The 15,170-nt window shown below is 33.9% G+C and overlaps 1 protein-coding gene across 3 annotated transcripts in view; it reads right to left on the bottom strand.

Moving 5' to 3' along the window:
- RIC1 (RIC1 homolog, RAB6A GEF complex partner 1) overlaps positions 1–15,170 on the bottom strand; it is a 115,293-nt gene that overhangs the window by 66,401 nt on the left and 33,722 nt on the right. The window lies entirely within an intron of this gene.

Genomic DNA, 15,170 nt, shown 5'->3' with positions numbered 1-15,170 from the left:
AAAACCATGGTCCATTACATCTTATGAATATAGATGCAAAAATCCTCAACAAAATATTACCAAACCAGATCCAGTAAATTTTTAAAGGATTATACACCACAAACAAGTGGGACTTATCCTAAGAATACAATGGTTGTTCAATAGGTGAAAATCAATCCATGTAATACACCACATTAGAATGAAGGGCAAAAAATCCCAGGACAATCTCAAATGATGTAGAAAAAGCATCTGACAAAATCCAATACTCTTTCATGATAAAAACAACAACCAACTAGGAATAGAAGGTAATTTCCTCAACATGATAAAGGACATATATGAAAAAGCATACAACTAACATCTTTTTTTTTTTTTTTTTGAGACAGAGTCTCACTCTGTTGCCCAGGCTAGAGTGAGTGCTGTGGCGTCAGCCTAGCTCACAGCAACCTCAAACTCCTGGGCTCAAGTGATCCTCCTGCCTCAGCCTCCCGAGTAGCTGGGACTACAGGCATGCACCACCATGCCCGGCTAATTTTTTCTATATATATTTTTAGCTGTCCATATAATTTCTTTCTATTTTTAGAAGAGATGGGGTCTCGCTCTTGCTCAGGCTGGTCTCGAACTCCTGAGCTCAAACGATCCGCCCGCCTCGGCCTCCCAGAGTGCTAGGATTACAGGCATGAGCCACCGCGCCCGGCCACAACTAACATCTTACTCAATGGTGAAAGACTGAAAGCTTCCCTGCTAAGATCAGAAACAAGACAAGGATGCTGCTTTCACCACTTTTATTTAACATCATGCTGGAAATTCTAGACAACAGGCAAGAAAAAGAAATTAAAATCATCCAGTAGGAATAGAAGTAGACATATCTCTATTCAAAAATGCCATGACAGTATAATATATACAGATAATCCTAAAGAATCCACAGAAGAGTTATTAGAGCTAATAAATGAATTTAGCAAAGTTGCAGGGTACATGATCAACACAGAAATCTTATATACTTCTCTACATTAGCAATAAAGAATTCAAAAAGGAAATTCAAAAAACAATTCCATTTACAACAGCATCAAAAAGAATAAAATACTTAGGAATAAATTTAACCAAGGAGTAAAACTTATATGCTGAAGAAATTAAGGAAGCCCTAAGAAAATGTAAAGAAATCCTATGTTTATGCCTGGAAGACTAAATATTAAGATGGCAATACTTCCCAAAGAGAGCTACAGATTTAAGGTAATCTCTACCAAAATCCCAATGGCCTTTTTTTGCAAAAATGGAAAAGTCAATCCTGAAATTCATATGAAAATGCAAGGGATCCTGAAGAGCCAAAATCTTGAAAAAGAACAAAGTTAAAGAACTCACGCTTCCTGATTGCAAATCTACAGTAACCAAAACAGTGCAGTACTGACATAAAAAGGCAGACATATAAGATCAATGGAATAGAATTAGGAGTCCAGTAATAAAGCCATAGATCTATGGTTAATTAATTATTGACAAGGGTGTCAAGAGAACTCAATGGGGAAAGAATACTTTTTAACAAAGGGTACTGGGACAACTGTATATCCACTTGTGAAACAATCAAGTTAGACCCTTATCTCACACAAGACTTTTTACTTTACATAAGTAAAAAACAATTCAAAATGGATCAAAACCCAAAAACTATTCTTAGAAAGCAGGAGAAAATATAAGGGTAAATCATGGCCTTAGATTTGGTAATTGTTTCTTAGATATAATCTCCAAAGCACAAGGAACAAAAGAAAATATAAATTGGACTTCAATAAAATTAAATATTTTTATGCAAAATATAATATCAAGAAAGTGAAAAGACAAGCATAGGGAATGAGAAAATATATGAATATCACATCTCATAAGGGCCTAATATCCAGAATATATAAAGAAGTCTTACAATTCAGGCAAAAGAGAAACAACTCAATTAAAAATGGGGAGAAGACGTGAATAGACATTTATCTAGAGAAGATACACAAATGGCCAACAAGCAAATGAAAATAGGCTCAAGCTCATTAGTCCTTAGGGAAATGCAAATCAAAATCATAATGAGATGCAACTTCACATCCACTGGGAAGGCCATAATAAAAAACACAGACAATAACAACTGGCAAGGATGTGGAGAAATCAGAACCCTCATACGTGGTTTGTGGGAGAATAATCTGGCAGTTCCTCAAACAGTTAAACACAGAGTTACCATATGACCTTGCAATTCCACTCCAGTATATACCTGAAATAACTGAAAACAGGTGTTCAAACAAAAATTTTACATAAACAATTCATGAACATGAACAGCACTATTCATAATAGCCAAAAGGTGGAAAGAACCTCAATGTCCATCAACTGATAAATGGATAAACACGATATGGTATACCCATACAACAGAATATTATTTAGCCATAAAAGGAATAAAATATTGATACACGCTAAAACGTGGATTAACCTTGAAAACATTATGCTAAATTAAAGACAAAAAAGGCCACATATTGTATGACTCTATTTATATGAAGTGTCCAGAATAGGCAAATCCACAGAAAACACATTCATGGTTCCAGGGGCTGGAAGCAGGGGATAACAGGGAGTGACTGCTTAATGGGCCCAAAGTTTCTTTTTGGAGTGATGTAAAAGTTCTGGAACTAAATAATGATGATTGTGCAAAACACTGTAAATGCACTTAATGCCAGTGAACTGTACTGTACACTTTATAAGTAAAATAGACATAACATAAAAGTTTATGTGAATCAATCTCTCCCTGTGTTCCTGCATACTGTTATTATTTCTTATTATCACTTCTGTTAGGTTCTGCCAGTCCTATAATTGTTGGTGCAACTTTCTGACTCATCCATTGGACTGGATGTTTCTCAAGGGCAGGGACCATATCTAATTTATCTTTGTTGTTGTCTGTAACAAGAATATAGGTATTTAAAAGGTATTATGTTTTTTAAAAGCCCCATTCCTGGCTCCATTTTATTCTGTCACCCTTCTTTTCCTCTTCTTGTTCCTGCTGTGAAGTCATACTATTTCAGGATCTATGTCCTTGCAAAATGCCATAAAACCTTCTTGGTACAATCAGTACACAAAATATTCATCTTTATATGCTACACAAAGCCCAGCATGGTATTTGATACACAACTGTCGCTTAATAAAGGTGTGAAGCAAACAAACATGAATGGACATGTAGATAGCAAAACAGTGGTGGGACCAATGAACTGGCAGTCTCAATAAGGTAGAGAAATTGTTGGGGTGGGAGTTCTAGATAAAGCGAATAGGGATGTTTAAAATACATATACATTTAAAGCTGATGCTGTTATTGGTGATGATAACATCAGTCATGTATCATGGAAATGGATAGCTGAAGTGAAGTAGATGAAATGGTTTTTGAAGGTGTAGAGGTCAACTGATTAATAGGCAAGGGGGAAGATAGAGTAGGGCATGATTAGGTTCTCCCCATGGACAGTAAAACCAATGAAAGAGATGAGTTGAAAGATAGTGAGCTTAGAGTTTATTCTATAAACAAAGAGGAATGGCAGATGATATATAGCTGGTATCATCAGTGTCAATCCTTAGCTCAAAAATCTTCATTAACTTCCTATTTCCTGTGGAATAAAGCCCAAATTTGGTTGTCTGGCAATCAAGATTACTTAAAACCTGGCCCTGACCTACTTTTCCAATTCTTTACTAAACTCCCCCTTCATGTATCTTACACTCCAGCCAATATAACATACTTGTTATAGTTATCTGTGCTGTTTTTTTAAATCTCTGTCTACACCATTACCTTTGTCTAGAAAGCCCCCCTCCATTCCTGTCTCTCCTAAAGTTACAAGCTCAGATGTTACTTTCTGTACAAAGATTTCCTCAATAATACACTGAAAGTATGTTCCTTTTCTGAATTCCCTCCCAAAGCTCTTTATTTGTAGTTTATTTGTAGCACTTACCACGTTTACAGTGTACTTGATATTATTTGAATTTAGCTTTTTTCCCTTAATAAAATTATGAGCTTCATATTGGAAAAAAGTCAACTCTAATTCATACTATCTGCCTTGCACATAGCTCATACCTAAATGTCTTGACTGAGCAAAGGATGAGGAACTTCATCTATGGCACGAGTACATTTACTGTGGCTGCTTTGTGTCCCCTTTGAGGCCTTATTTCCTGAGTCTTGGCTATTCCAGATAATTAATGATGCTAAATATGTAATCCTCATTTAAGTGAGATATATTAATATAAATTTTTTTGATATTGAGTTTAATAAATGTTAATACTCATTTTATTTTTGATTACAGTTATGTGCTTCAGAAAACTGACCAGCTCTGATGTTTTAATAACCTTTGCTTTCTCACTAAAAGTATAGATTGTTTGCAGAAGCAGAAAATAAACTTGATATGTGCTACCTACCACATCCATAATCACTGGTATGGTGCAAATTCTACAGAACAAAAATTAAGTTAAACTGTATGAGGTGAGGAAGATGGATATAAAACAAAAACCTAAATTTTCAAATGAAAATGTGACTGAATATTTATTTCTAAGCTATACTTTGTATTTAAATGAAAACATTCCAAAGGATTAAATACAGATGCCCCCCTCAAAAGATAAATAAATATCTCCATCAGGAGTGCAGTGTACACATCCACTGATGAATAGAATAAAATGTTCAAAACCTTTCTATATGTCTCAAAAGAACAGGATGAGCCAGTTAACTTTTCAGATGTGGTGTAACAAATTATCGTTTACTTGCACTAACGAAATAGAACCCAGCCCATTCAAGTTACTGTGGGAGCTTAGATAAATTTTGAGTAGAAAAAATTGAAGGGAAATGAAACACTATACTTCAACCCTACAATTTTGAGATGAATCTGAACTAAAAGTTAGATAAACTAACTGGGAAAAAGAATGTAAAGAGTAGGGACGCAAACAATTTGGCTTATTTAAAAATAGACAATTTTTCAGATATGCTTTGAAGTTTAATCTTGGTAAACTGTCGTCAATACTGTATGTGAAATCCAATAATCTGATTTAGTCTCAGAGTCAAAGAGGACATCAGAAACTGTTGAAAATCTCAGATTAGTGCAAAAGTCCAAGATGTGAAAATCTAACAATTTCATTTTATTTACTAAAAGTGATTTACGTAAGATTTGTTAAAACCCAGTTTATGGAAGTAGAACCTATCTAGAGACACTAGGTTGCCCTTACCACTTGAGTGTAAAATGTCTCTTTATAGACAGTTTTATAAAATGTTGCTTTTATATTTATATATGTATCATATAAACAAAATTTTATGCTACTATAAAAATTAAATTAGTAATATTAACAGTAAAAATAAGCAAATGATAATATTAATAAGTAAATAGTGGTCAGTATAGTAAATTCTCACTTAATGTCATCAATAAGTTCTTGGAAACTGTGACTTTAAGAGAAATAATGTACAACAAAACCAAGTGATTTTGTTAACTGATACAAACAAGAATTAAGTTCTTAAGGCATATTTCTGGTCACAAAACATCACCACACTTCTAAATAAAGACCAAAACACTTCTATTATTAAACATTGAAAAATAAATGTGAGCTATACATACATTTAAGAAAGACAAGTATGACAATTGTTTACTCACTTAATACAGTTCAGGGTTGCAGGTGGCCATAGCCTATCCTGGCAGCTCAGGACCAATGTGGGAACTGACCCTGAACAGGACACCATCCCATCATGGGGTGCACTGGTACACATACCCACACTCCCTCACACTGGAACCATGTAGGCATACATGCCAATTCACCTAACGTGCACACCTTTGGGATATGGAAGGAAACCAGAGTACCCAGAAGAAAACCCATGCTGACATGGAGATAATGGGCAAACTCCATATAGACAGTGGCCCTGGCCAGAAATTGATTTTTTAGTCTCATTATTATAATGAAATTATATTATTCAAGTATCTGTATAATAAGAGTTTATGACTACATTAATGCAGCTATCTTTGTAAACACTTGGAATTTTCAAGTATTATGTAAATGAATACTTGGCCAAAGTTCCCAAGAAGAGTCAAATCTGTTATTGCTTACATTTGATACGGGAGTCAATGAGATCTGCTTCAAATTCTACTTCACTCTAAAACTGTAATTTAATGAGCTAGAATTCTCCTCTTTTCTGAACACACATAAGTTGTCTTAAATATCCAGTGGAGGCAGATTACGTTTAACAATTAAAAAGGCAACCTGGACAACAATGCCAGCTGCAACTTATTAGGACTCTAGTAATAACTGATTTTTCTCATTTTATAGATACATAGCACAGAAAGTAGCTCAAAAAGTGGCTTTTACAAAGTCATTCCTAGTAAAAAGTAGGATTCGAGCTGAAACCCAGGCCTCTCTGATTCCAAATGCCACACTCTTCTCCACATCTTTAAACTCTTGGATATTTATTCAAGGTAGTAATGTCAAGTCCAAGAAAAATATAAAGTAGGAAAAATGAAACTAAGCCAGTATGAGAGTTTTGCTTTACTAATGTATTCTGCATAAATTAAGAGTAAAGCTTCCCAGCTTTCTATTCCAATGAATAATAAAGCATTCGTGTTAATGAGTGATCCCTCAAGAGCAATGAAAAATGAAATGCTTCTATGTATAGTACCGGTCAACTGCTAGTCAAACTTCCCATATCCTTGAGGAGGAAGTAATTTTCCATCTAACTGACAAAAATCAAACCAAAGTACTCTCAAACGTACAATAAAAATTACACAGAAGTCTTAAAAATAAGAAGATTCCCTTTAATGCATGTCATGTATGCTTTGGAGGGCTAGACCAGGTGATACAGAAAACTCACTACAGAATTAACATCAATAGGCATTTATTTGAGCAAATTCTTTTGTGCAGGAGATCTCAAATACTTTAAGTGCTAGCTAAAGAAAGTAATGTGATAGACAACCTGATGGATTTGGGGTTTGGAGAACAGAAACTTCAAAAATGCAGTTACTTATGCACTGGTTTTCTTTGCAACATAACTTACCTAAGGCCTAACTTCTCTTCCAAGAATAGAGCTCAAATCTCCTTGTCTACAAAGCTTACCCTGACAACTGAGCTCACTTAAAATACTACTATAGCATGACTTTCATGACGTTCATTCACTTGGTAATCTGTCACTTTACACTGCCATTAACTTTAAACATCTATTCATTAGTGTCTTTTTTTTTTAACAGCTAGTGTCTCACAAATGATAGTAGGGATACAGTAAGTGTTTGACGATGATAAGGAGGATGACTCCCATACCAGATTTCCAAATCTTAAGATGATTCTGAAATGTGCTAGGCTTGATCTAGGGAGTTCTGGTAGTCCTATATGAACTCTAGGACTAAGAGGCTTTGTTTTTCTGACCATAATTCTGGAAGGGGTCAGAATGCTTTCTTTCCCCAAGCTCTATATTTCATATTTCATTATCTGCAGACAATGTAATTGTTTACTGGAATGCCCATAATAATGAAAATATTTCAGGATGAAATAAAATAACAAGATCTTAGATGTGCTTAATTACACTCTAGTGAAAAAAGACTGAAATTGTTCAAGCTGACTGATGGATACATCTGTAGTCATTTTATTATTCTACTAATAGAATAACTGGCACCAAACCAGCCCTCCAAAAACAAGAAAACTGGACAAAATATATGAAACAACCACATTCAGACATTAGATAGCAGGCAGCATAGGACTGTGATCAGGAATAAAGGGAAACAAACAAGGTTTTCTGGCAGAAGTCACTTTGCAGAGTATCACGTAGAGTGGGAGAACCCAAGCATACATAGTATGGCAATCTCACTAAGTGGAGGAGAAAAAGATTAAAGATCAGGGAAGCAGAAGCAGCTATTTGTGGAGCAGAGTACCAATGACATATGAATTACACAGGGAAAGGTCTAGAAGCCTGCAGGATAAGTCTTGCTGAATATTAAGCCATGCAAACATATGGTGATACTACACAACTCCAGGCAAAGAATAACTACTAGGGTTTTTGGCTACCCAGCTCACATACGACTGGGAGACAGACAATCCAGTTCTGACTAGCCAGAGTGAAGAGATCTTGTTAAAGACCCAAGACATTCAGTAGAGACCTAAGAAAGGCTAAGCTAGCCTAAAGGTTAAATTCACCCTAAAATATCCACACAAATAAGCCTGAAGAGGATCAAGAAGATCTCCAAGTAGTTTAACAGCTACCCAAAACAAACTTCAATGCTCTTTAAAGGAAAAGCACAAAAATCAGACAATCAATAATGTATTAAGAATACAATGTCCAGCATTCACTCTAAAACTACTAGACATGTGATATGCCCTAGCAATTCTACTCCTAGGTATCCATTTACCCAAGAGATATAGGCCAACTGGACAGTAAAACAGGATTAGAATCTAAAAAAAGCAGACAAGGTTCACATTTTTACTTTTTATCTTTATATATCTCTTATTGTTTGATTTTTTTTTTAAAAGAAGGTATTCATAGATTACCAGTTGTAAATTTTTAAAAGTGCTACGGGAATGCATATGAGGGATTAGTTATTTCTTGGGTACAAGGGAGAAAAGGAGAGTTGAGGGCAGAAGCTTTTTAGAACAGACTAGATGTCTGACCTGAGCTTGAAAATCAAGTCAAGATGGCTTTCTTACAGAAAAAATACATAGTGCAGGGGGCATACAGACTACACCAAATAAAAACAAAACAGAGGCATTAAATTAAAAAGGAGATGTGGTTCAATGTGCTTGAGATATGGGAAAAGTACATTCTAAATGCCAGGCCAGAAAGCTCGGACTTTATTTTGTGGGAACTTGGTAGCAACAAAAGTTTATAACACAAGTATCACATCAATAGGTTTCTGTTTTGAAAAATAAATCTGGTATCAATGCAAAGGATGGATTTCAGTATGTAGGACAAAGAGACTCGTGTAGAAGAGAAATGAGTTAGTACATAAGCTTTTTCAACAGCCAAAGGGGTGGCCTTGAAGCCCCTAAAAAGAACTGTGAGTGCAAAACAGAGATAAATAAATTCTAGAGACACAAGAAAACTATAATCAATCAATATAACTTGATTACTTAACAAATATGGGAAGAAACAAAGAATCCAAGGTTTTCTACCTCATACAACTGTATAGAAGATGGTAACTGAAAGAAAGTTAATAAAGCAACAGCATGTTTGCCTTGGTAGGGGGGCAATGAATGAGGCTGCCTACAGCAACGTCTAAATGGATTTATACTGGAAAGGTGGGCCTGAAGCTTAAGAAGGTGCTACCAGATTCAAGAAGCAGATCTGATCATCATCCATATATATCGAGTACTTAAAGCCAGGAAGAACATGTAGAATAGAACTCAGAACAAAACCCTAGGGAATAGTAAAACATTATTTTATGTACTACATAGTAATTTTGGGTGCAGATTTAAACCTAATGACAACTTTATAAAGTAGATGGCATTAACTTCATTTTTCAGATGAAGCTCAAAAAAAGAAAGCAACATAACTAATGTGAAAAGCCACTGAAAAATTTTATGCAGGAAAATGGCAAGTAAATGTAACATTTGAAAAAAATCATTTAGGGGCAAACTGTAAAAGACAGATTAAGAAGATATTACAAAAAATCAAGGAGAAAAGTGACAAAATCCAAACTAAAGTAGTGTTAGTGGAAATTACAAGGAGGGAAAAGAAATGACAGACAAGGTGGAATTATACTGGACTTGAAACAGACTGGCTATTAGTGTTAATAAGCAGGAAGAGTAAATAAACTCACTCAAGTACATGGTGATGCCATTTACAGAAAAAGGGAATTGGCTCTAGACTTTCCCAGGATTAAGTTACTTGAAAATCATAGTGTATTTTCATTTTTACGGTTAATAAAAAAATTCATCTTTTCTTACTAATTATAAATTATTAGATAGGACCTAAAATTTATTCACAATGTCTTCAAATGAACTTTCTTACCTGCTAAATCTCATCAAACCAGAATGCTCTTCTCCCCTGGGGTTATGTTTTGTTACCTACCTCATCCTCTTTGAGATACTTTTATATGTCATCTACTCAGTTAAGACCTTGACCACTCTATTTCAAGTCATGTCCCAACTTCTCTATTCTCTTACCTTGCTTTATTTTTCTCCACAGAACCTATCACTTAACTTTTAATGTATTTCACTTCTTTATCACCCTCTACTAGAAGAATACAAGCTTTATGAGTAGGGCTTTTTGTTTTGTTTTCACTGCTCCATCTCTAGTATCTACAATAGTGTCTGGAACCTGACTAAATCCAATACTTTTTAAACGGATAGAAGAATGGATGAAAATAATTTTCAGAAGAGTTTTCTGAAAGATACAGTATCTTCATCACCAGACCTTTTATAAAACAACAAATAAACCCCCAAATCCCCGAAAAATGCTTTTCATTTGTAATACATTATCACACATTCAGACAGCCTTCAGTCTGATAAGAACAATGTACAGAGCTCTCTGAATTGGGCAGATCTTTTAATAATTCTATCATTCTTTGGATTCAGGTGCTACCCTTGGAATTGTGGCCAAAAAGGGAGTTTTCACTATATAGAATTTATACAATAACACCATTACCAATCCTATCAATAAATGTTTGTGCAATTATGATACAAGCTAATGGATGTAGAGAATATGTGAAGTTCAATAGCTAAAAGTCACACACATACATTTACAAAATATGTCTATTTGAAATCAAAGTAGATGTGATGTTTTGAGAGGTTCAAAGGGAATAAAAAATGTTAACATCACTAATATACTTTGTCAAGTCCATGAACTGAACGTAGAAAAAGGTATGTTATTAAAAATAAGGGGAAAAAAAGAAAAGTTTACTCTCTAGAAAACACTCAACTTATTAGCAAAAAGAAATAAACATGTATTAAGGGAAATTTTCACAAGACTGTGACTAATTCAGACCTCTTTTCTCCTCTAAATGTGATGTGATTTAGAAGGTTCTGTCCCTTAATGTAGGTTTCTCCTGAAAGGACACTGAATTTTTGAAGGGATAAGTTGTGTTGAAGTTAGAAATTGCTAACCTCAGTTAGCTATTCTCTTCTTCCTTTCCAGATGGCACTAATTCATTAATACCTAGCTGGTAAGAAGTATCACAATCTGATGAGCTATGTTGGGGGATGGGGGAGCTGAGAAGTTTCAAGTTTTTATAGTAGTTGTTTTGGAATAATTTTTTTTAGCAAAGATGGTATCTATATCTTTACTATTTGATATTTAAGTGCACTGAATTTTAATACAGTAACTTTGTTTGAGAACCTCAGCCTCAATAATGGTGGTCTCTAACCAAAAAAGAGGTTAATAGTTGTGGTAGAAAGATTGAAAGAAGGGGGGAGAAATCTCTGCTCTCAACAAAGTATACATTATGATGACATATTTCTTGAAATGATCTTTATTATAATGAAATTAGATATCGTTTGCAATTTCTAGATCTACTAAATTCATATTTAAACATAAGCACATAAATACATTTTAAAGCTAAACACAAATTATTTCTGATTCTGGCAGTTTCCGCATTAATTTCACTGTAATTTCCAAGCCATAAAATAAAAAGCCAAGACAACCTTCAACCAGTCTAGTCTGTCCACTGGTTTGTGTAACTAATATGAAGAAATATTTTATTATAGAATGGCATCTATAAAGATACAAAAGGTGGGCCAGGTGTGATGGCTGACGCCTGTAATCCCAACACTTTGGGAGGCTGGGGCGAGAGGATTGCTTGGGGCCATGAGTTCTAGACCAGCCTAGGAAACATTGCAAGACCCCCATCTCTACAAAAAAAGAAAAAAGAAAAATTAGCCAGGTATAGTAGCACGTGCCTGTAGTCCCAGCTACTTGGGAGGCTGAGGCAGAAGGATCACTTGAGCCCAGGAGCTGGAGGCTGCAGCAAGCTATATGAGCAAGCCACTGCCTCTCCAGCCTAGCAACAGAACAAGACCCCATCTTTTAAGAAGAAGAAGAAGAAAAAAAAAAAAAGATGCAAAAAAATAAAGAAATGAAAAATTCATTCATCAAAGAATAAGTGATCTTTGCAGCATAAAGAGTCATTTAATAAGCCTGCCACCATTATTGAATACTGACTCCCAACATCTACAGGAAGGATGCTTAAACAACATTAGGTGGAAACTATGAAAGATCACAGGGACATCTGACCCGTGTTCTCAGATGCAGCATAATGGAAAATGATATGCAGTCTGAGGTTAGATGCTGTCACATAATACAGGGATGCTGAGATACTCTAGAAAAACTCAGGTGATGAACTCAAAAGATTTAGAGAGGAGAAATAAGAGACAATAGTGTTTCTATAATTGAGGAGAGAATGATTAACTACTGGCCTTAATTATGCTGCCTCTGTATTATTCAGGACTATTATAAACCACTCCAGATCATTTCTCCTTTTTTCCATTCCTTGCTCCCCAAATAAGTCTCCAAGTAGTACATGGCTGGATGGGGCATAAACAGGGTTGAGGCAGTAAAATATTAGTAGTTAAGAACACAGGCTTTGGAGCTACAACACTTGTGTCTGAATCCTGGCTGTGCCACTCATTAGCATGTGACTAAGGGTGAGTTACTTGGCCTCTCTGTGCAGCAGTCTGTATAATAATTATATGTAACTACCTCACAGGGTCATTACAGGGATCAAATGAGTATTAAAAAGTGCTCAGAACAGAGTCTTCAACTACGTAAGTGTTTACAATGGACAAATGACAATGAAGGTACCACTGTTAAAACCAAACTTTTATCTTTACCTCCCTCAAACGTTTATATAACCACATTTTTCAGGCTTTAAAAACATGAACTCATATAATCCTCCTAACAATTGCAGAAAAAGTTACTTTTATTCCCATTTTATAAATGAGTTATGCAGAAAGACCAAAAACTTAGCAGACTAAGTAACCCAACCAGAAAGCAGTCCAGTGTACAAATACACAACTGGCTGACTTTAATCTGTAAAACTATTTTTGTATAAGAGATTTTATTTGATTTTATGCAGCAGTTACTAGAAGTTAGACTCTGGTAAAGAAGTACATTATCAATTAAAAAATATTTATATATACTTTAAAAATTACTTGAAATCTTAGAAACGCAGTAAAAATTTGGTGAAAAAATATATTAGTGGTAATAACGGTTATCCTTCATTAATTTTCCCATAAGCCAGGTACTTATCTAAGCATTAAACATGAATGACCTCATTTACTCCTAGGAAATGATTACTACTGTTATTCCATTCTACTAATGAGAAAACTGAGTTTTTGGTGGTATTACATAACTTGAAAGAAATCGTACAGCTGAAAAGTGGCAGAGCTGACAATCAATTCCAGTTCTGATACCAAAGCCTGTATCTTTAACCACTATTCATACTGCTGTAAGGCAATGTACATTTTATTGAGCCTAGTCATTGAAACACAAAATCTTCAATATAGTGAAAGAACACTCAAATTAAAAAAAGAATAATGTTACTTAATTCTCTACCCTAACATATGTTGTCAAACATAGCAAAGTTCATGCATGGTCAGAACTTCTTAATTAACTGGCATCCCTGGAGTCACAAGAAGGTAAGAAATTGCTTTTTAAAACCTCTGGAACACAAAAAGTGGGTCTCAAAATACTATTCTGAAACATTGTAAACATATGTAATCATATTAGTAAACTGAAAGAACGAAAACTATTTTCACTATTTCAACAGAAGTTATTTCTCTACCCTTCACAGTACCATAAATTAACCAATTAAAAAACTGTTTTAATTAGAAAAACAATTATTGCTTTTTATTTATAGGAACATGTCAAAATTAAACTATTAAAAGGAATTAGAGTAGTTCAAAATACACAAATAAATAAAATTTTAGTCATTGATTAAAACAGTTCTTCATAAGGATCATAAAATGACTTAGAATTAAAAAAACCTTTATATTACCCATAAAACTGAATTTAAAATTTCTAAATACATCACACTGTCCATATCATTTTAAGCAGTATATTTGTGTCAAAGGATTTTTGCCATTAAAACTTTTTATTGAAAAACAGCCAAATTAAATATCAAAAAATTTTTAAACTCTAAAAAAGATTTCCAAAACTCAGCACCTCAATTAACACCATACTTGTTACAAAAACAAGTGGCTTATATCCAAAAATTCCCTTAGAATCTATAATGAAAAGATTTGACCTATATTCCACATGGCCTAGGTTAGCCTTTCCTAAAGTGTATTCTCAACAATATTAACAAATGTTACTTAATCAAACAACTTTCATGGTACCATATTTTTGGAATCATGGGTATCTTTTTTAGATTTTTCAAATACAATAATACACTATGCATATATCAAAAATTTTTGGAAAAATTCAAGAGTTGAAAGAAGTAAAAAAATCTTTACAGTTCTCCCACTTAGGAGCAATTACTGTAAGTACTTATATTAAACTATTCTGGATTTTTTTCTTTAGATGATTTTTGTTGTTTTGTTTTACATAGTTGTGGTCATATTACATTATATAATTTTGTGTAATCTGTTTCTTCACTAGGCATTAAATATGGTCCGGTTCTTAAGTTTGTAAATTTTTCTGAGACATTGTATTTTAGTGACTGCGTATCACTTTAAGAGAATGATTCACCACAATTAATTTAGTAACCAACTCCCTATTATTACACCTTTGTGTATCAGAAGTGTGCAATACAAGTTTTATTATACCTCTACTAGCACTGAGTAATAATTTTTTAAAAATCTATGTTAATACATAAAAATGTGTGGGTTTTTTAAAAAATTGTATTTAATGTTTTATTTTCTTTAGGTTACTTCTGGGCCTGAACAGTTTCTCTTGGGTTTCTTAGTTATTATGTTTCCTCTTATGAGACTGCTTTGACGTATTTATTGGAGTATCTTTGTGTATTTATCAGCAATTTATATGACTCCTTTATACATAAAATAGTAAGACTTGGCTGTATGTACCGCAAATAGATTTCAAATTACTTGCTTTTTTAATGTTTTTCTTTTTTTCTGTCAATTTTCAAAAATTTAAACTTTTCATATAATGAAATGTTTTTCCCTTTAATTTCCTATATACTTATTACACTTTGGATGTTTCCCATCATCAAGAAATATGATAAATATGTTTTTATATTTTTATCCAGCTTTATGGCTTGTTCTGTTTAAAAAAAGATGTCATGCTTTAAATTTTTATGTTGTTTTAT

Source organism: Eulemur rufifrons, chromosome 7 (genome assembly GCF_041146395.1).
Source record: "Eulemur rufifrons isolate Redbay chromosome 7, OSU_ERuf_1, whole genome shotgun sequence".
Classification (NCBI taxonomy): Eukaryota; Metazoa; Chordata; class Mammalia; order Primates; family Lemuridae; genus Eulemur; species Eulemur rufifrons.
This window is presented reverse-complemented; position numbering and strand designations above follow the sequence as displayed.